The sequence below is a fragment of the Perca fluviatilis genome, chromosome 17 (genome assembly GCF_010015445.1).
Source record: "Perca fluviatilis chromosome 17, GENO_Pfluv_1.0, whole genome shotgun sequence".
Classification (NCBI taxonomy): Eukaryota; Metazoa; Chordata; class Actinopteri; order Perciformes; family Percidae; genus Perca; species Perca fluviatilis.
In genome coordinates this window covers 12,900,341-12,923,856 of record NC_053128.1, presented here as the reverse complement: position 1 = coordinate 12,923,856, position 23,516 = coordinate 12,900,341, and the positions used below count along the sequence as shown (strand labels likewise).

At 43.1% G+C, this 23,516-nt stretch overlaps 1 protein-coding gene across 1 annotated transcript in view; it reads left to right on the top strand.

Moving 5' to 3' along the window:
- Positions 1-5,296: 5,296 nt before the first annotated feature.
- The window catches only part of cntfr (ciliary neurotrophic factor receptor), a 272,275-nt gene continuing 254,055 nt past the window's right edge, over positions 5,297-23,516 (top strand). Inside the window, exon 1 of the mRNA XM_039780625.1 lies at positions 5,297-5,529. The gene's annotated coding sequence lies outside the window, so the exon portion shown is untranslated. The remainder of the gene's footprint in view (positions 5,530-23,516) is intronic.

The window sequence follows — 23,516 nt, the reverse complement described above, 5'->3', positions numbered from 1 at the left end:
CCTAACTTGGGACTTCAAACTAGACATTCAGCAGTTCAAGCAGCCAGTGACTCTTCAATTGGGGCTTCTAACCCAGTGCAAGTGAGTTCCTGATCCTGACTGCAGTAGGCAAGTGTATGCAGCTCAGCCTTGATGCCTTCACTTTCCACCATGAAATTTCAGTCTCAAGCTACTGCGTTTTTATCCACACAGTCCTTGGGGACACGTACCACTCGTTTTTGTGCACAGGACATGTTATTTGCATTTTACAAAGATGTGTACACAAGCATAGGCTTCCATTACTATGGTGCTAATGATGGTGTAATACTGAAACATTTATTTTTACTGGCAGGTCAGGGTCAGCTACAGAGCAGCAACCTCTGGAGACGTTAGGGAGATAGACACTCAGTTTGGCAGATCCTATGCTGGCATACAGTAAAAATAAATAAATGAAAAAGCAGTTTCAGTAGCAGACTCCCTAGCATTACGCATCCTTGTGGGCTCACTTATCTCGACTTAAACCAAATTATTTTTTAACTGTGTTTTCACAGGAGGACGGTAACTACATTTAACCTGCTTTACAGTCCTAAAATATGGCACATGGGTGCCTGCCTGGTATTTATAGGTGGTTCTGTAGAGACTATCTGACCTACTTGTTTTAAATGGACCCTGACAGTGGCAACTTTTATTTGATGCTTTCCTGAATTGCAGTGCTGAGCTAAAGATACTTTAAATTGAGTTACGGTGTTTGTCTGTCAGGTGGGACTTATGATAATGCGTTGATGTTAAACTTCGAGAGCATTTTAATTCCGTCAATTCACTTTGGCTTGGCCTGGAGGCAGAGCTGCAGTTTCATGTCTGGGATCAAAGGAGCAAAACTCTCACCTTGGTGTGCTGCTGCGCTATATTTACTGTCACACACTTCTATCTGACATGAATCAGGGTTGCTCTCACACAACAACTGTAAATCATAATTTACAAAACTGCCGCATAGCCTATTTGTATCTGTATGCATATTTTAGTTTTCCGTGATTGACACTCTGGATACAGTAGTGACCATAATTGTCACTGATAAGTTTACAAAGTAAACAAAGTGTATCCCATACTTCAACTGGAGGAAGACTGTCTTCAACGGTGGTACTCTACAGTCAATGCAAGACTTATCAGCATGATCCTGTCTCTCTCAGCCCCTACCAGTAGGCCTATATCACTTTGTCTGCTGTACACCTGACTGTCTATTAGGCTACATTAGCCCTCCTACACAATCTGGACTGTAGTCATAACATCTACATTTTATAATTTATTACCATATAGTCATATATTGTTCTTAAAGTATATTATTTATTTTCTTGGTTGTCAAGCAATTCTATTATGTTTACATCCTTATCTTTTCATAGTCATAGTTAACATTTAATAATAAGCTATTGCACTGTTCAATCCCTGCACTGTTCACTTTTGTACTACCACCATTTCACACACTCTACCATAGCACCTTATCATGGTCATTTCATCACATGGACAGTCCATACCAGACCTTTGTAATCACTTCACAAATTGTTAACTCTTTATATTTATGTGAGTGATTTTTATGTATGTGAGATGTGTGTATGTTTGTTGTGTTATGGTTGTCTAAGCTACTGGATGCCTAAAATTTTCCTCGAGATGAATAATCTATCTATCTATCTATCTATCTATCTATCTATCTATCTATCTATCTGGTCTAGGAGCCATAGGGTATTGTTGCTTAGGCTACGATATTTTTAATACATTATTGTAATATATAGGCCTATAATAGGATAGGCCTATTTATATATTTTAAATTAATGTAGCCATTTTATATGCTTAAATGTAATCAATTTAATATAATTTTAATGAAATGTTAAAATCTGATGTTTGTGCAAGAGAGTCGTGCCAGAATGGAACTTTGGATTGTATTATTTTGTCCACTCAGGTTATTAATTTGACAGGAAGTGGGCAGTGTTAGAATACCCTGCGCCTAAACCAAGTTAGCATAACGTTACAAACACATTTAACCAAACAACGCAAAGAAGAGCTATGCCGAACTTTTTTTTAGGGATATCTGGAAGTGAGGGAAAACAGCCAAGTTCAGAGACAGATATGTGCACTCGTGTCCAGACCGTCTATGGTCCAGACCTGACGTTAGGCTAACTAACGTCGCGGCTAATGTCATTTAACTGCTAGGCCTTCACCAGTTCACCTAACGTTACACCGTTTCTTCTGCTGCACTGCTGGGACTGCCTGCCACCACTGCCCGAACTGTTAATACTATAACATCACAGAAGTTAAAACAATAGAATGTGTTAGTGGTTAGTACAGTAACTGGTGGCAGTTGCAGCATGAAGGCATACGCTGCATTTTTACCCCCTGCTAATTAAAAGTAAGGGTAAATTAGGTGGACTCAGCCTTCACTGAGTCCATACACCCCCTGGCTTTTGTTTTCCTCATTTCAAAAGGCTTATCGGAACATAGACATGCTTCACACACCCAGGCCATGGTAGTGCAACTGTCCTTCGCTAGAGACTAGGATATCATCCCGAGACCGCCAACTTCGGTTATTTAAATGATGAGTAACACTTACACAGCTATTTCTTGTTGCAATATTGTGCTATTGTTGTGCCATACCATCTGCATCTGTCATTGTATGTGATGCCATTGGGAAACCTGAGGCCAGCTTTGTTGTGGCGCAGTCTTGTTTGAGACATTGAAAGTGCATGACCACCTTTAAGCCTCTTTATGCCAGTCTCCTCGTTGACCCTTAAAATGGTAAATGTGTAAAAAGGCAAAGAGTGTAGCAGAGCTATTTTTGTTGTTGTTGTTGTTGTTATTATGTTGGTCTGTAAAGGTCTTTTGTAAAAGTCAGTCTTAGTTATTCAGTAATGGACCTTTTTCACGGCAGACATGTTGACATGTCATAGTAGGAAAAGCACAGGTGTATTCAGAACCATTGACGATGGCTGCATTCCACTTAGGAGAGGCCCTTGTATTGTTACATGCTGACTCACTGAAATAGCTTACTGGGACACTTGATGGAATTGAGCCATCGTTAAGGTGATCAATTTCAGCTGTGCTTTTCCTACTATGACAAATAGTCAAAAATGTCTGCTGCGAAAAAGGTCCATAGTTGTGCAGCAACAGAGTAGAGTAGAATGACTCAAGATGCATATGTGGGCCAGATCAAAATAAGTGGTATGATGATACAATACCCAGTTCCCATTTATAGGGTGACCGACTCTGATTATTGCAAAAATCAATATTGTGCCAACATCATACTTAATAAAGAAATGATTGTTTAAAGCCTATGATGAAAGTAGGCTACAGCCTACAATGAACGTTACCTACAAATAAATCAATAAATAAAGAAATACTGGTGCTATCATTAGTAGAAAGTGATTTGAGGGGCATGGTACATTTAAATTTAATACAAGAGTTAACGACAAAGAAGGCTTATCGATCTTATGGTATGTTTAATGGAGTGTGAAGCTCATCATGTAATTCTGGAGATTAATTTGTAGAGATGTTTATGATAATAAAGAGAATAGTATTAGCATTCTTATGGTTATTTAAGTTAAAACCCTGCCTTTACTACGGATGACAATCTATAATTGTTGTATAAATTTTCTCTTTTTGCAATTTGGTTTTAATTGTTTTTTGCTGTGTGTCTTCCCATCTATCCCCCCCCCCCCCTTTCCTGTCTAACTATGGTATCTAACAAAAATACCCCCAAAAAAGGCCCAAAAACACTGTCAATAATAATATTGACTAGGAAAACTACAAGTACAGGAAGTATTTAAGTCAGCGTATAAACCGTGATGGATGTTCACAACGGACAGGGTAATAACTGTTCACCTTCTGTTCCAAAAAAACGTAGGTAACCTTTAGGTTTGTTTAAAACCAGTTTAATTATCAGACTGCTCATGTGTCTTGCCCCATTTGACTTATTTTTTGTTATGTTGCCGCATTCTTAGATCTCAGCAATTAACTTTGTAAGACATTTTATTACCGGTGTTACCCATAGGAATGATGGCTGAAACTACAAAAATACGACTATTTCCTATTAAATGTGCTATGCCTAGGAAGACAAACCAGGTAGTGTAGTATTAAAAAAGAAGAGGTTACGGGGTGCTGCAGTTAACCATGCAGCTCACATAGCCAGTTCAGATTAAACCACTGAGTCAAATAGCTTTGTATGGGTTCTGGCACATGCTCGCCTGAGGCCTGGATGTGTCGACATTAGGAAGTGCTGTGTTAAACTTGTTTGCAATTGGAGCTTGTAATCACAGAAAAGAATGCCCTCTCGGGTATTATTGTGATAATAAATGACTTTCTGTAGCCATTCATTTCAGTTCAAGGTTCTCAACAGTGGCAATATGGTGTCGACAGTTCCTGGACATGAAATGACAAATGTGTCAGGAGCTGATCAACTATCCATTGCACATGCAGTCTGAATGCTGTGCTGGCTCCATTTGTTAGAAAGAATAATGACGCATCTGTGGTGTTCTGTAGCCTTGGCAAGCTGTGTCTCCCATGAATATACTCTCTGGAGACAATCCATCATCTTCTCAATCCACGGTCTCATGTCGTGAATTCACTTTCAATGTTTGAGCGTCGCATGGCTTTTTGGAAATGTATTTCGTTGTAGCTGCCAACATATATTTCACTTGAAACACTTCATCTGTGGCGTTTTCCCACTGTTGTCCCTTTGGTGTAAAAGCTGTAATGCAACTCGTATCAGCCTTGCAGCAGAAGGTCAACTTTAAAAGGTTTTCATTCCTGAAAAGGTCAGCGCTTCCAGGTGTGAAGCATCGCCACAGCAGAGATGGGGGGGGGGGGGAAGTCAAGAACATTGAAAAAACATTTAATTGGATGAATTGCCTCTAATTGTATTAGACTTATTATGCTCTTTAATTTTTGGTGTCGGAACACAGTGTTTGTTTGTGTGCATACCTAGAATAGCGTGAACTCCAATGGCTGCCATATTTTGTCACTGTGTGTGTGTGTGTGTGTGTGTGTGTGTGTGTGTGTGGACATATTACGTGTGTGGGCTGTTCCCTCCACTACCCTGAGCGGTGGCTAGGGGGTGCACTGTGGACATGGTGTGTGTGTATGGGCAAGAGAGAGAGAAAGGGGGGAGAGAGAGAGTGAGTGAGTGTGTGTGTGTGTGTGTGTGTGTGTGTGTGTGTGTGTGTGTGTGTGTGTGTGTGTGTGTGTGTGTCTCAGTAATGTATTCCTGCCTGTGGCTGGGCTGGTCACATGGGGAGAGCAGCCTGTTTAAAACAGCCTCAGCTCGCTCACTCAGAGCAGTGCGAGACACAGAGACAGACGCACACGTTCTCTCTCTCTCCTTCTCTCTCTCTCTTTCACACACACACGCATGCACACACACACATGCGTGCAGGCAACTTTCCTCTTATCGGACTGACACAACGCACACGCCGGGATAAGACACACTCCCCTTGCGACAGTGGAGAAGAGGATAAGGAGTGACAGATCAGGAAAAAAAAAGAAATACAGAAAAAGAAGAGGTTCCCAGTGAGTAGCCATTTGATTTAAAAAATATATATATTTTTCTTATTTCAATTTTTGGACTTTGCGCTTCTTCAACGCTGTCTGACCGGGACCTGACAGGCACTGAGAGAGGGAGCGAGAGTTGGATGGAAGGGACTGTGAGAGAGAGGGGGGGGGAAAGGTGACAGAAGAGAGCGGAGATGTGGTGCTGGTGCAACATCGGAATACCTCTCCATCAATCTGTCTGTGAGATCTAATGCTGTTAATTAGCAGCGTGCGGAGTGGAATGAGAGGAATGCCATTGTGCAGAGCTAGTGGGGTTTGCTTCGGACTCTTTTGCTTTCCTGGTTGTGTGCGTGCTTGCGTGTGCGTGTGCATGCCCTCTCTGTCTTTTTGTGTTTTGTATGCCGGTTGCATTGTGGCGGTCAGCTGTACTGATGTTGAGCAGATTCCCTTTTGAGGCGCACGCTGCTCTGGCTGTGATTAATGGAAACTCATTGATATGCAGATGGAAGGGGATTGAACACAGCACTCTGTTCCCGTGATATGAGTGATGTGTAAACGGACAGTCAGGTTGCCTCTCCTCCTCCTCCTCCTCCTCCTCCTCCTCCTCCTCCCCTCTTCTGTCCAACTGTCTCTGTATCTGTCTGTCCCAGTCTGTCCTATACTCCTATAATTGCCGTCTCTGGCTCTTTTCATCCTCCCTTCTCACTTCCCTCGCCGCTCGTTCTCGTTGCCGCCACTGATCTCGGTCTCTCGCATGCTCTCCGTCTCCCTCTTCTCGCTGTCCTTTCCTGTTCTCCTGTCTTTTCATGAACTTTTCTCCGTGTCCGGAGCTCCCCTTCCATTTCTCTTCATGTCTCCCCCTCTATTTCTCTACGTCTCCTGAGCTCCAAATGCTCTTCTCCCCAACGCTGGTACATGCTGGTATCCATAGTAGATTCCTCAGTTGCATAGAAAGAGAGGATCGCAGAGTTGTGAGGAGGGAAGGAGGGGAGGGAGAGGGAGAAGAAAGAGAGAGGAATGAAGGAGAAAGTGGAAGGAGGGGAGGGTAAGGGGGGTGACGGGGGGTTGAAAAGGCTGACACTGGCTTGGACAATTAGCCCGGGGAGTCCGTCCTGGGGTGCTATTCTGAGAGGGGCTTTGGCCCCTGGGCCCTGGGCGCTGGGTCACGGGATGCCTTGACCCCTCCAGTCGACAGCTAGGCATGGGAGCCATTATCACGGCCTGATTGATTAGCACTGAGCGGAAATCCCTTTTCTCTTCACTCCTTGGGAGAAAAAGACGGGAGCTTTTTGTCCTTTTGCTGCTGCTGGTTTAGTATCTGCCTGCCTGAATGTAGAAAGATCTGGCTCTTTTTTTTTATTTTACTGTTGTCAGTTATGGAGGTCTGGTCTCTATATATTTTCTCTCTCTTGTCTTGTCCTTCTCCCTCTCACATTTCTTCCCCTAGACAGCATGTGTGTGTGTGTGTTGTAGTTGGTACTATATTTATTGAATTCCAAGACAGCCAAGTTGCTCTCTGAGAAAGATGCTGCAAAGATTTGTTGGGGGACTTCCCGATATTCCGACGTCTGAGCTGATTATGTTTTGTTTTTTTGCATTAGTTCTTTCGCTCTCATCATTCTCTGAGCTTGTGTGAGTTACGCACCTGCAGAGATTGTTAGTGATGCGTTTGAGAGGCTACCTGGAGGTTGTAGGGGGAAGGAGTGAAGGCAATGGAGAGAAAACTAGGTGATTTAAAAAAAAAAAGATGTGAAGGAAAATGTAATAAAAGACAAGAGTGGTGGGGGGACATACACTGTGGGACAGCTTGGGAAACTGAGCTCCTCTCTTCAGTCTGTGTGTTTCCCTTTTTATTTTGTCTCCATCTCATTTCTCTGTTTTGATCTTCCTGGTCCCATCTCTCGCTAACTCTCGCTACTTTTGCCCCCCTCAACCCCCCTCCCACACCCCACACCCCCACACCCCACACCCCACACCTCAGACTGGGAGTTTAGCGGGGTGTTTAGCCCAGCTCTCGGCTGATCAAAGCAGTGTGTGTCAGGCTGGGCTTAGCTCAGGCACTCCTAATGGAGCACCGTTTTCATGCCTAGTTGGTGGTGGAGTGGGAGGGAGAGATGGGAGGTGTTGGGGGGAGGGGAGAAGAAGTGAAGGGGGGGGGGGATGCAAATAGAAAGACTTACAGAAAGAGTTCAAGCGAGGGAAAGACAGACAGACAGACAGACAGACAGACAGACAGGCACACAGAAAACGGTTGTACAAATTAGAAGGGACAGGCAAGCAGATTAGGGCAGACAAATAATGAAAAAGAAAGAGGAAAACAAAAAGACACTTGCTGTTGAAAGCAAACAGAGAGGCACCGAGGCCGAGACACAGGCATATAGAGAGAGAGAGGAAGACAGACAGAGGCAGGCAATAAATGTCTTTCCAGCCCTTTTCTAGTGGAGAGACCTTTAGGCCAGCACAGGATAGCTCCCACACATGGTTTGGTTTTAGGTTGGAAGCAACACCAGACTGGAAGAGGCCTGTTTGACCGTGCGTGTGTGTGTGTGTGTGTGTGTGTGTGTGTGTGTGTGTGTGAGAGAGAGAGAGAGAGAGATAGATAACAGTAAAAAAGAGAGACTTATGTGCATGGGAAGCATCTGTGTGCCCGTCTGTGTACTCATATATGCCAAGCACCAGACAGACATGCTTGTAAACTGTATATTGATTTTTTTTTTTTTTTTTCAACAGACGATAAAAAAGCTGTCTAGACTTCTTGGGCATAACCCCGAAATTGAAAGTTTTATGTGTTCTTATTTAAACATTTTTGGAAAAGGATAGAAATGTAATTTCGCAGTAGAGTAGGGGAGTGAAAAACTCTACTGAGAAATTACATTTCTTTCATTTGCCAAAAATGTTTAAATAAAAAGACATACGTTACTATTTTTGAGAAGAAGTTCCTAAACAGGAGACTGGTACTTCCATCTTATTAAGGGGCCTGTGCGATGTCTGAGAACAAGATAGTGATGACAGTTTAAAGTGATTCTCGAGGAACCGAGAGGCGCATATTGATTAAGAAGTTGATTAACCGTCACTTAAAGACTGCTAGAAAAGTACGCGGGGTTCTTTTTCAGCTGAAACTGTGCTGTAGATACTTCTGAACTCCTCGCCTTCTCCCCACTGTCATTCTTTTCCTCCTGTTTCCTCCTTTACCTTTCTTTTCTTTCACACTCTCCATTCCTTTACTGATTTCTCTGTCTCCTCTCCTTCTTCTCTCGTCACCCTTCCAACTCCCCCCCCCCCCTGTCAAGTGTCCCTCTTTTATCCCCCATTATATATCTTCTCCAATCCATTTACTTCTCCTTTTCTATCCCTCGCTCCTCTTTCGCTGACTCCCCACCCTTAACCCCTTCTCTTTTACTCTCTCAGGTCCACTCTGTCTCACCTTCTCTACGCTCTCCTTTTTTCTCTCTCTCTCTCTCCTTGCCTCTCCTCTCCCATCCCCACCTCGCGATGCTGGTGTTTATGCTTCAGACAGAAGAAAGGTAAGATAAAACTAGGATAATATTTCCCCTAACACACTCACTGCCTGGGTAAACATCCTCGGACAGATGTCCGAACGTGGGCCTGATCAGAGGATGGCAGGGGGGCGCGAATCTCCCTGCTGTAACGTACACAAAGGCTACAAATTGGAAGCTGGTGTGGACTAGGGGAAGGCGGGGAGGTAGGGAGGTACGGAGGTAGAGAGTCACAGACTTTTTTTTTTACCATGAAAATTAAACCGAAGCAAAGTTCGCAGGCTTCTTACTTTTAGCTTGGCGCTGACCATCGCTATCACTAGTCGGAATGACAGACCTCACTTTACCTGATCAACAACAGAAAGCTGTTGGCTGTTGTCTCTCTGCAAGCAGGTGTGTGTACTTGGATGTTAGTAAAATCTGCAATCGCAAGTGGACGGCGTGCTTACTGACCGGCACGATTTATGCTTAGCAACACGCCCGCCGATAGGGGGGGACAAACGGGTCTGTTGTCCCGGGCCCAGAGTAGGGGGGGGCCCAGAACTGGGGGCCCAGAACTGGGCCCTCATTAAATTATGGAATAATTGAAAAAAAAAAAATTTAATAGGCCTATTTGTGGAAAAAAATATGTAATATTTGAGAACATAAAAGCTTTTTATTTGTTTTCTTCCTAATTGTCCTTGAAATAGTGGTCAAGAACCCCCCCACCCCCAACACAAAAATGGTTTGGCCACTGATCAAAATTTGATGTTGTTGAAGTTCAGTACGCTCAAAATTTCCGGTCAGCACAAGTCCGGTGCTCAGAAAAGGAAGGAAAAGAGAAGAAGAAAATAGAGGCCTTAGAGATTTTCTAAACAAATATAAAAAAAAAAAGGTGGTGACGGTGAAGCTGGAACTGTCAACGTAGAGCAAGGTAAGAACCAGCGCAGCCAACGTTTACGAGCCATGTAACGTAAGCTAACAGGCCAGCTCTCATGTTAACGTCCATTAGCTTGTATAAAAGCCTGACACAACACGTTCTCTTTTACAGAAAGAGTTGAGTTTGGTAGCTCCGTCAGAGAGGATGAGACAGAGAGGAGAGAGATCCAGCTGCAGTCAGGTGACAGAGAGAGTGATGCGGGAGGGGCCCGCTGCCCCGCAACGGAGGGACAGAGTCAGGCTATCGGTGAGAGAGAGAGAGAGAGAGAGAGAGAGAGAGAGAGAGAGAGAGAGAGAGAGATGCGGGAGGGGCCCGCTGCCCTGTCGGAGAGTCTGAGCAGGATGGATCAGAGACTGATCACACACTTAATTTCAGTGAGAGATGTGAGGAGAGGAGAGGAAGATCAGATTAGAGGAAGATCAGAGGAGAGGAGCAGGAGAGGAAGAGGAGAGGAACATGAGAGGAAGAGCAGGGGAGAGGAAAAGCAAGGGAAAAGGAGAGATCTGGGCGCGGGGGGCCCATCTAAGCTTATCTCGTCCCGGGCCCAGGCAAGACTGTCAGCTGGCCTGCTTAGCAATGTAATCGCTCTGAATCGGGATCTCCAGCGAGTAGCTCTGTAACGTAAGTTGTGAGAAACCGAGTCGGCTAAACCCGTTCTCGCCGTGTCAGACGTGTTTAATCAACACTCATCCAGTTTTTTTCAGGTTGTAATCAACCGTTTAATTTGGCTACCGCTGAAAACTGTTATGTCTTTGACTTTTTACATTTTTTTTACATAACGTTTTTCATCATTGTTACTTTTTTAAATAAGGATTCAGTAGGATTCCGATTTGATGAGCTGATTCACTGGATTTGGCCAAGTGCTTTCGAACTCCAACCCTAGGAGAGGCTGAGAGAGAGAGAGAGAGAGAGAGAGAGAGAAGAATGTGAGAGGTAGAGAGGAGTAAGGAAGGGAAGAAGTAAATAGGTAGTTTTGGTTGAGCGTATTTGTGTGCACACGCACGCATCCGAGACATATTACATGCCTCTGTGAAGCAAATGCGAGATCTTTGTACGCAAAAAAGCCTCCAAACACCAGCGGAGAAATGAGAAAGCTCCCTCGCTTTCTCCATCTACCCTTTCTCTCTCTCTCTCTCTCTCTCTTCGCTAGTTAGATATGCCACTTGCTGTGTGCTTTTATCCGAATGCACCTAAGGGTGTGAAAACATGACAAGATTTTGTTGAGACTCGGCCCCAATTAAGCAGACTCGCATGCGTTTCAGAGATCTGCATTTTACAACGGTTTCCTCTCTGCACCCTGAGCTGGAAGATCTGGCTCCGAGGGGGGGACCCGGTGTGTAATTATTTCGCTAATACGAAATAACTTTTGTGCTCTTCGAATTTAAAACACTCTCAAATGCCATAAATCTTTACATAACCCTCTTACTATGCACCAGGACGTTCAATTATGGAAAGTTGTGAAAGGTTTATGAAAAAGTATTGGCTGTCTGTGGTTGTGAGCTTCTCTGCTCGTGTGTTAGTAGATCTTTTTTATTTTTTTACTTGTATGTTTGTGCTCCTTTTGCTGTCTTTTTGTTCTCTGCTTGCGAGACAGTGTCTGTCAGTTTGTCAACTTATATGTGTGCTAGTGGGTCTCTGTGTGTGTGTGTGTGTGTGTGTGTGTGTGTGTGTGTGTGTGTGTCAATGCGTGTGTATATCTGCTTGCCTCTGCTGCGTTTTCCTCCTTCGACAGCTCTCCGTTCAGCCCCTGTAGCATTCCTGCAGCCCAGGCGATCGAAGAGTTTGACTCTTTCTGATCAAAGCAAACGAGGGATGAAACGAGGGAAATGGATAGACCCATTTTATGAATATGCATCACTCACCATCACATAATGTATGCTAGAAACACGCACAAACTTATTTTTGCATTTTGACACATGAAGTGCTCACGCTCAACATATAAAAAATAATTTCCTTTGACACGTGCACGCACACACACACGCATACACATACACAATATATTTTTTATATATATATTTAAGTGCATCTTGAGGTTCAGCAGAGCTTAATATGGCTCCAGGCTACAGTACGATATAGTACAGTATATATGCAGTACAGTAATACATAATGTAGATGTGTGATGTGTAATTCCCCTTCCATCCATTCCTGCATTCATCTGTCTAGGCTAATATGAGTCTGTTTCCTGCTCAGTATTATAGACTAACTTGCCTGCATGTATTTCTATTAGATGCACGCAAGACTCATTGCTTGCTCAGTACATGTGGAAAACAACGCTTAAAGCAAATTAGCTCTAACAATGTGAATTCATCCTGCATTCATGCCATAGAAAGTCAAATGACTGGGGGGAAAAACCTTCTACTATTTTCGACCGGGTAAACATTCACACTTTTCTATGTCACCCCCTAGTTGTAGCGGTTTGTTGACAATTGATACAAACTGTTTATAGATCCTTTTTCATTGGCTGAGTCAAATCTATCTGTGTTAATTCAATCAGGAGAGACTTCATTGCAGATATGCAAACATTTATTTGTAAGTTACAAGTGCAAAGTAAGAAAAAACAAACTTTGGAGATTAGACTCCATCGTAGAAGGGGTACATATATATTTTAAACATATCCCCCAATGGAGTCTAAACACTGGTGGTTGCGACTTAAAACCCGTAGACCGGATGAAAAACCAAAAGGGAGCCGTCAGGGGAGGAGGCGGGTCGCACTCTCGTCTGAAAAGACAACTGACAGAAGCAGGAGAGAGAACAGATTTAAAACATGGTAGTCACGCTGTGATTGGCTTGAACATACGTGCCCGATTCCAATTGGTTTACACGAACGTAACACCCACCAACCAGCTGATCAGTTTAAGAGAACGTAAATGAAGTCTCCCTGACAGAATTTACGCTGAGCTACATTAGTCAATTCAATTCAATTTTATTTACAGTATCAAATCATAACAAGAGTTATCTCAAGACACTTTACAGATAGAGTAGGTCTAGACCACACTCTATAATTTACAAGGACTCAACAATTCCAGTAATTCCCGTAATTCCCCCAAGAGCAAGCATTAAGTGCGACAGTGGCGAGGAAAACTTTTAGGATCTTATTTTTATGTAACTGCCAGTTGTTTGGTTTTTCACCCATGCTTCCACGGGTTTGTTAGCACTTCTCTGGTCGCCAAGTAGCAGTTATCGTACCGTGGTCAGACATTGCCAATATCTCAGACCTTTCCCCGCTCAGATGCTCATCTGTATGAAGGGACGTGAATGTGGCATTAGCCTGTACTGAAATCAGTTATTCCCGCCGTCACCTGCTCCTTTGAAGAAATGCATGGCTGCACTGTATGACTGCCAAGATGACACATTTATAGTTTGATCTATACATTAATAATTGAATATCAGCGGAGTGATACGCTTTGATCCTTGAGTTGATTTTTTTCTTCTTTTTTTTTTAAACAACGCACAGCTTTTGCACGGCGAAGGCTCTTTTTAGGTCATTTCTCAATCAATCGGTGTTTTTCTTGTATTTTCCGTTAATGAAGTTATGTCGGTGGCAATCTTTGTCTGTTCATCCATGGCATCTACTGCTGGCCATGCTGCAGTTCTTCTATTTTTCTTTTGCAAAGTAGAAAAGAATTGTATCGCTGCCAGTGTAGAAGAGAATTTATTTTCCACGGGCAGCACAAAGTGAAGGGAAAGGGGTGCTACGAAATGTGACTTCCTCAATGCTAAATTACCCGCGTCAATGTGCATGCTGTGAAATGTTGCCTGTTTTCCGCATCCTAATACCATTGTGTCACATGAGGCGAGTGAAGAGATGCGTGACTTACATGACAAACTTACAGGGAAAATATGGCGACGTAAGAAGTGAGACAAGAGGAGGTCAGCAGACAAGACCGGTCATTCTCGAGACCCAGCGGTCCGGAGAAGTGACAGGAAAAGTTGAGTCTACCAACAGGCAAGAATGCTTTCACCGGAGGCAGAGTAGACTACAACAAGCACCGAAGACCTAACTGGACAGAGCAGAGGCTAGGCACGGCTACCAACATACGCGACTTGTTGAGGGGAGGATTAAAAGAGACAGGAGGACTTGAAAGACGACTTGAGAGGTTAGGAGGAGGCTAACAACAAAAGTGATTGTGGTCAGAGAGGAGCAAGGAATAAAGAAGAATGCAGGAGATTCAATTATAGAGCAGAAGGCAGTTCTACTGAAGGATACCATCGGGCATGATTGGGACTAGAAAGAAGGTGGCAGAACAGAGGAGGCAATAAGAGGAGTCGATAGTTGGATGGTCAAATGGGAGGAGATGAGGGGAGGAAATTAGAGGTTAGGAAAGACTTTCCGCAGACCCAACTGTGAGCAGTGTATAGTACGAGACGACCCGGAGGAAAGGATAAGCACAGAACAGGGTTGCCCAGCACATGGGAGCCTAACACCACTGTGGCCACTTGTGTGATTGAGGTCAGTGAAGAAGACGGGGGTGCAAAGATTAGAGGAAAATGAAAGGGGACATGTTGGACATGTTTGGAGTCAAGGCGATGCTCGGAGATGTGACAATGGTCAATGGACAGAATTAGATGGAAGGAGAGGTTGGAAATCAAATGAAGTGAGGAGAGACAAGAATTCCAAAGGACACAAGCATCACCGTTTTGAGGTTTACCTGTCCATGCGGCGCGGCAGTAACACCCCAAATGAAATTGGATTTGCCGTTTTTCAAATGGTGAAATAGCAGGTCTTCAGCAAGCTACGTTATGCAACAGATTTGCAAATTACACATCATCTTCTCGGCACACAAGTGTGTGTGAACGGCAGTTGGTGTTACAATTTGGAACATACTTTTACCAAAATAACCTGAAAACATCAGTAAATTGGATTTAGTTTTTGCCCTGACAGCTACTGTTTTTCAGTTGCTGTATATGATATTCAGGTCTGCTCTCATAGTACATCAGCAGTGGGATGCTGAAACACAGCCACCCTCATTTATTTTCATGTTTACTTCTTCTTTTTTTAAACTCAAATTGAGACCTGACGTCCGCACCCCTGTGTGTAGAAAATGTTCTGGGATCGAGCCACGTTATTAATAATGCAATGCGTTTAAAAAAATGAATGAATTTTTCATCAAATGGGAAATCGTAGTTAGGGCTCCAACATGAATGACATGCAGATATCTCTATCCTTTTTTTGAGGGATGATTTCAGATCTATTTATTCATCTCCGCTATGAAATATATATAGATATACCGCTGGCACTGTTGGCTGTAGGTGTGTGTGAGTTCCTGTGCAGATTTATATCCATCCAATGTTTTTGTCCAACAATGTTGTTGTGTGCGAAGCTGCTGTCTGTACATGTGCATTACTGCTTATATCCATCTCTTTCCATCTCCGTCCATATATTAGCTTTTTGATGTGTATATAAGCTTGCCTTTATGCACAAGTGAGTGTGTTTGAGAGGGAGTGCCTCTCTCAGAGCCGGGGGCTTTTAATCTATTAAAGCCTGATCCTTAAACACTAATCAATGCACCCTTTTATATTTCCATTACAGTGCAGAGGGAAAGGGATAAATAAAGCATGACAGGGGAGCTCAGTAGTGGCTGCATAGCGTTGGAAACTCCCAATGGTTGTTCAAATGCACAGGAAGTGGCTTGACTTATTTGTCTCGAAAAACAGATTGCAGTGCTGTTGTGGTAAAAATTTCATTCAAATTCATTTGATGCTAGATATAAGACAAATGCATTTGAATTACTAGCCAGTGGTGTTGTGGTTGGCACTGTCACCTCACTGCAAGACGGTTCTTGGTGCTCCGGATTCCTCCCACAGTCCAAAGACATGCAGGTTAGGTCAGTTGGCAGCTCGGTTGCCCGTAGGTGTGAATATGTGTGTGTGTGTGTGTGTGTGTGTGTGTGTGTGTGTGTGTGTGTGTGTGTGTGAATGGTTGTCTGTCAGCCATGCGATTAGTCTCGCATTGCTAGGCAATGGAGTATGGTCTGGCTACACAGACTATCTATTCTGGGATAAGGGAAACATCGCTCTGGTCTGTTTGTATTTCTTTAAACCAATCAAAACCGCCGTTGACGCTGAGCCCCAATACTGGAGATAGCAAGACAGGAGGTACGCGGCAGATGTTGGGCTTCATCCCAAGCAATGTACCTCCATTGAGCCAGACTACGCTGTGATTGACTGGCAACCCATCCAGTCTAGTCCTAGTCTATATTAGAGAGGCTCCGATACTGCCTAAAACGCTGGTATCAGTATCGGGAAGTACTGGAGTTTATGCACCGTTTATGTACCACGTAATAAAGCCCTAAAGAAAATCTACGTTGAAGTAGTTTATTTTTTTTTTTCGTTATAACTGACCGTCAAACTGGATAATAAACGTTCTGTGGCATTCATTGTTTGTGTTTGTTCATGCTTCACAAAGAGTTTAACCTGAGCTAGACCGACAACAAAGATAGAAATAATATCACATCCATACAGAGATAGTAGTATACAGCTGTTAAAACATAATAAAATATATGACACACTAGTATCGGATCGGTACTCGTTATCGGCTGATACGCAAGTTCAGGGATCGGAATCAGTATCGGGAAGCAAAAAATGGTATCGGGCCATCTCTAGTCTATATCCACGACCTTCCACTTCCGGGATTGCTCCGTTGCCAACGGAAATTCCACCGCATGTCCCTCTTTTCGGCCGGATGTCCGTTACCTTTTACTTTCTTTGTGTTGGAATTTTAAACTCTGGTGGATTTCTGAGGACTATGGTTAACTGCTACTCAGATCTATGCAGGGTAAATCCAGACAGCTAGCTAGACTATTTGTCCAATCTGAGTTTTCTGTTGCACGACTAAAACAACCTTTGAACGTACACACGTTCCACCAAAACAAGTTCCTTCCAGAGGCTATTTTGCAACAGCACGTGGCTCTGTGCAGCGCTTAGCACCACCCATGACGATTGTGATTGGTTTAAAGACATGCCAATAAACCAGAGCACTTGGGCTCCCATCCCGGAATGCTGTGTGGACTAGCCAGACCCTCCTGGCAAAGCGAGACTAGGGTGTACCTCACCTCTCGCCCATTGTCATCTGGGATCAGCTCCTGCCCTCTGTGACCCTCTAAAAGAATAATAGCTGGTGGATGGATTTTATGGTTGTTTTGACTCATCATTGTATGATATTTTGTATTTCCATAAATGCATGTCCCTTGCACCAAAGTACTGAGATAGGGAAACATGGTGACAGCACTACAACAAAGTCTGGAGGGGCAAGAAACGAGCAGTCAGATGATCAGACAGGTTTTTAACAAGCCAACAGTTTGGCAAGATTATTTAAAACACTTTGTTTGAAATGTCAGTAAAAATCTGTTATTGTACAGGAAAAGAAAGTTTTACACGCAGGTTTTTTTTAGCAATGTTACTGCTCTTAAGTTAAAGATGCCATTTGTGGTTTTTTTATCAGAAAGCTCAAAGAATGCAGCCAAAGCGCTGTATAAAATGTGGCCTCAACAACTGGGACCATCTCATCTGTGTCTCTGCAATTAAAGGATGATGAATGTGTATACATGACACCTCCTCTTTTCATTTAGACAGATAATTGCCTATGATTGCACGAGAACCTGTGCTTTTTGTGCAGCGTGCTCTATTAGCAACCCCGTGTCATTGTCCTCCCACCCATCTTTCTTCTTTAAATGTAGTGCTCCTTGCTCACGGCAATGCATCACGTATTCCCTTTAGACCGTGTTTAACCAGTGATCTATGCACTGTAGCATTCAAGTGTCAGGAGAGAAGACTTTCAAGCTATGCAGCCTACAATATGCGCTCCTGTTTTAGGGATGATTTACAGCAAATGACTGCAGTGCAACAGGAAGCCACAGTTGCCCACCACCCACCCCCACCCTCCCCTCACCCATTTAAACCCACTAAACTGACAGTATTTGCCTCTTCTCAGAGCACACTTTATTAGCTATGTCTGCTTGTGTGCATGTCCCTCAACCCCAATTAATTTAGTGTACTTAAGTGGCAGATTTGCATTAGACTGTGCTAGCCTTTGGAGTATACTTTATTAGTGTTGTCTGGGTAACCGGCACCAATCCCCGCTACCCCACCCATCCCCTCAGTTCCAACATGCACACGCACCCATTTATTTCAACACAGTACTTTCTTCGCTGGAGTGTTCGTGTGTGTTTTTCCGCTCCACTGTGGTAGTTTATTAGCGATGTCTCCTTTGATAGTTAGTGTGCACGCTTGATTATGGCTGAAAGGGAGTGGGCCGGGCGCTGGGCTGGAGGAAGTCTGCCTAATGATATTAACAACATCCTTTATTGGGTAGCTACTGCAGGGAGAGGGAGAGGGATAGAAGTAAAGAGAAGGGAGGGGGAATAGAGTAAAAGAATGGGGAGTTAGAACAAAAAAGGGAAATGGGGGAGAGGAAATTTTGGATAAATCAAAGAGACAGTGTGTGGAAGGCGGGGGTTAACTTGTCAGGGGATTTAGCCAGAAGGAAAATAAGGAAAAAGGTCGATAGACAGGAGGCCGAGAGAACAAAAAAAAAAAACAGAACAGAATTATGGAGGGAGGGATAATCTCTACACAAGTGTCCCTGACCCAATGCTATGATGGTAGATATTCTCAACCCATCTTCGTATATTTTAACAGAAGTGTTAGTCCCTGTGTGCCATTCTAATAGAAACTTTGCAGTGGTATCACAAATCGCCTAGCAACCCTGTGTGGCTCCATCATGGAGGTCCACTGGGGGATTAGCTGTGTGTGAATAATGGCGTGTGTGTGTCTAACAGCTGGCCAGGACAAACAGAGATACCTGGGAAAAGGATTGGTGTGGTGTGCTGATTTGAGTCAAGTTTAGTCATGTTTTTTTTTTGTTTTTGTTTTTTTTAGTAGCAGGGATTGTCTGGAGAGGAAGACTGTTCTATTTCTGTGACTAACAAGGTCTGCAACAAGTCGATCAGAGAAAATCGAGACGATTTTGTGTGTATATCAATGAAACGTGTATTTTTTTTTTTAAAGTAGATTTAAAATTGTATTTAATATCATTTGTATTGTCTTCGTATTATTTGCAGACATCACTTCTGTCAGTTTATTTTTTTCTTAATTCTTGTTCCCATATCTGTGTATTTGCTCACAAACACATGCACACATATGCACATTATTCTTCTACTCCAAATTATGTATGTATTCAACTTCATACAAAAAGGAGTCAAGCTGAAAGAAGAGGCATCATCATTCCCAACACATTCACACATGTACACGCTATATCCACTGCCGAAGCACAAAAGACAGGGAGTGAATGGAGGGGGATTATTTACATAACCGGTTTATGTCCCTTTGTGTTGTTGAAAGACATCAACAGACACAAAATAAGATAGAGGTATCTTCTATAAACTGGCGTTGTATGGTAGAGTGTGGAAAACACACACAAGCACGCACGCACACACACACACACACACACACACACACACACACACACACACACGTAAACCGATGTATACAGAGATAAGCTTGTTACTGTATGGAAGTTCATTAAAGACAAAACTACTGAACGAGCGCCAATCAGAATTGAGCTATAATTATTCTGCAAATCAAGATGTGAGAGTGAGCAGGAATACATTGACAAGAGTAACATCTTCTCCATATTCGGAGCACTTGAGATTGTTGGATGACATGCCTCAAATAGATACACACGGTTATATTTGAGAGGTAACGTGAGCCTCAGAGAACAAAACTTTACTTTAAGGTCAAATGAAATGGAGTTTTACTCTGCTGTCACTTTCAGTTTAGATACAAAAGTCTGCAACAAAGAGTTTACTAGCTTTGAAGATAGTGGGCAAAGGACGCCTCACTGCTCTCAAATTTAGAGACATTTGTTTTGCAACTTCAACACATCAATTATATTCACAATTAAGTCCTTGCTCAATCTTGGAGGCTTGTTTTGCTCTTACAAATCTGTTTCTGAATAGTCTCAAATCTTTATTTACAGACTTTTTTTTTTTTTATATTTTCAGGGCTCAACGCTAACTTTTCAAAGTGGCATCAGCTTTTGGTTGCCGAAATTGACAATACGGTTGCCATGTTTTAAACGCCCTATATTTGGAGCAATTCATTTTGTATGTAACTATACCACACATTGTAATAATGAAACAATGACCGAATGGCTTGCAATATAATTTCCCATCCCTCTCAAATAGGGGTGCAACGGATCACAAAACTCACGGTTCGGATCACGGTTTTGAGTCACGGATCGGATCAATTTTCGGATCGGCACAAAAAAGGGGGGAATTAAAATGATTATTAAAAATGTAATAACAATAACTTTTAACAATAATTACTTTTTTTCACCAGTCAGATGCTGTTAAACGACAAAAACAGATGAGAAAAGGGTATTTTACAATAACTTTGAATCCACCATAAGGTTTAGCAGTGTACCAGTAAACGCAACCTTTATTCCCATGTACATTGTTTTTCCGACAACAGCAGTAACCAGTTAGCTTGGTTGACACCAGACCCTTCTCAGTTGTAACTGAGAGTGGGTCCCGGGCAACATTCATTCACAGCCCATTTCTAAAGGGGCATCACCAACGGGCGACGCTCAAATGCCTCTGGGCGCAATTGGATAGTCCTTCAACCAATCAGACCAACGATCCGGGTGACGTAGCAGTGACAGCGGCATCAACGGTTTGCTGCGCTTCGGTGGCCGCCATGTTGAACGTAAACAAAAAGCTGCTTGCCGTCGCTGCGCTATCGTCAATGTGTAAAGCCCGCCTCAACTGTTGTGATTGGTGATTGATTTGGAAACATTGGAAATGGGCTTGAATGGGCTCTTGGCCGGACCAACTTGCAGAGCAAATCTCAAATTTGTTTGTCAGGGTTTTCCCAGGCTAGTGACCAGTGCTAGTTTGTGTCTTTTAGCTCATATGCTTTAGCGGCAGACTGTTGTACGTCCCACTGTTGGAATCCTCTACGGTGAAATCCAGTCACACTTTTACACTGTTTAGCTGTCAGCATTTGAGCCGTGTTTAATCCAGTTACTACTGTAGCTAAAGGTAGGCTAACGTTACCTGCTGTGTAACGTGTTATTAGTGTTTACTAGCGTGACATGCAGCGATGCTTCTGTTGCCTCTAATGTCTGTTTCGGAGCATCAGAGAGCAGCGCAGACGTTTAAGTGGCACCGAAATGAGGCACCGAAATCCGCCTTGCTATTCCGTCCGGTAGATACCGGGCATTTTTAACATGCGCCGTTAACATGAACCGAAAATTGCGTTGCCTGTATAATTTCACGGCAAACGCGCGTGTTTTGATCGGTCGCACAACATCTGAATTGTTGTGTTGCGCATGAACGTAGCTAGTGTTTAAACTTTACAGAGACAACCAAATAAAATACTGACTTCTTTTGAAATAAGGTTTTGATTAGTTTTGTTTTATATTAAAAGGGGGCAATCAGAGGCAATGAAATGGTTGCCAGTTGACTAAATCTGGTTGCCAACCGTTACTGTCGAGCCCTGATTTTTTTTTTAAACTCATTTAAGAAATTCTCTATGGAACAAAAAGACACTTAAAATAAACCAGCATGGATGGAAGAACAATTTGCATCTTTGTCTTGAACTAGCTTCTGTGTTCCACTGTAGTCACTTTTAGAAAGAAATGGCAATGAAACAGTTCAGGTCTGTTTAGGAGAAAACCATGCATGAAATGTATATGTTAACAGATGCAATCAAAAGACAATGTTCTACCCTGTCTAGCACAACCACCAACACTCACATAAACACGTACCGTACAGAGCTGTCACACATGCACATTCCACCTCACGCACACAACACTCGCACACAGACGGCAAATGACAAGTGTGTCATGAATGTGTGTTGATTGGTAAGCAGCACAACCCTCCTCTCCCACTAACACCCAGTGAAAGCTGTCACCTTGAGAAGCCTCGCTCCACACAAAAAAATGTCAGGGCTGGCAATTTCCTCTGTTTACCTTGGCGAGGTGCCTAAGGTCCCATAACCCTCCCAGATGTGAGTGTGTGTGTGAGTGTGTGATTGTGTGCAGGCATGTTTATTTGTCTGTTTGCAGGCATGTTGGTTTCTGTACGAGTGTGTGTGTGTGTGTGTGTGTGTGTGTGAGAGACAGAGAGAACTAGACAAAGACGGATAAACAAACTCGTTCTCTTGCACTGTGTCTCTCTGTAAGCAGTGTCAGCATCTCTCTGCACCTGTGGCTAAGGAGACATATCAAACACACACACACACACACAGTCAACTGTTACACACTAGAGACACACTCTATCACACAGCACACAAGCAAACAGAAATGCATGCATGCACAGACGTGAACTAAATGCAGCGACAACATTTTAAAAATCCACACATCCTCAGTTTGCAGTAATCAGTGTAACCACATACACCTTGTCACTAGGGCTGGGATGGTAGAGTTTATTTTATTTTAATTTTTTTCTTACCGCAGTGAAGAAGCAGCGTATCACCGCGGTATGGCGGTTTACCGCAACCCCCTCACGAGAGTAGCGTAAGAGCAAAAATAGCAGGGTGCCTTAAGTGAGTGACGTCGGTGTTCGTGTGGTCGCGCAAGGAGAGCGAGCGGTAACGGAGAGCGAGCGGTAACGGAGAGTAGTAATAATAATAATAATTTATAATAATCTAACACACAAAAGAAACCCCAATAAACTTTTTTTTCTCTCCATAACCTCTTGAAATAGGCGAGAATACAGTCGATGAGGAGAACTACACCATGATTATTGCTTGCATAATATTTAATATCACACAACATATTTTGATGATAAGTTTTGTTTAGAAAACCTTGAATCCATGTAAGACACAGCGTCATCAGACACAATCCATGTCATTAGAATTAGTGAATCCATGTCATTAGACACAACGTGGACACACGTGCAGGCCAATGTATTTATTTATTTTTTTGCGGTGATGATGGCGACGAGCTCAGACGGGATTGCGGTAAAGTGGTAACCAAGCCAGTCCTACTTGTCACATACGGTTGACGTCGACAAGTGCATACACTACTGCATACATACACACACGCACTGTACACACAAGGGTGTCACAGTGGCGACAGGTCGACACGCGCATGCACACATTGTGCGGACAACCGCTAGTCTGTCAGAGTTAAGGTAAAAATGTGTCTTTTCCCACAATCTTCCCACAGGTAGAACGTGAATGCCCTCCGTGTGTGTGTGTGTGTGTGTGTGTGTGTGTGTGTGTGTGTGTGAGATAACAAACCTATAATTGACTTGGAGGCAGAGTTCAAAATAGTCCCTTATCGGGAAGGATTAAATAGAAGAATACCCTCAACACACTTTAAATGACTTCAGCTTCTGTGTGTGTGTGTGTGTGTGTGTGTGTACAAATGTCTCTATCTTTTTCTTTAATTGCATCGACCATATGTTTGGTATTACTGCGCATTTGTGCGCCGCCGCTTGTACAAGTACGCGTGTGTGTCTGTTCAATGTTGTGTTTTGTGTGAGTCTTTTAACCTGATTTGTACATGTGTGATAGTAGCCTTTTATTTACCTTTTTTTAAAATTCTTAAATCAAATAACTGCTTCAACATTAGAACCTTGGAA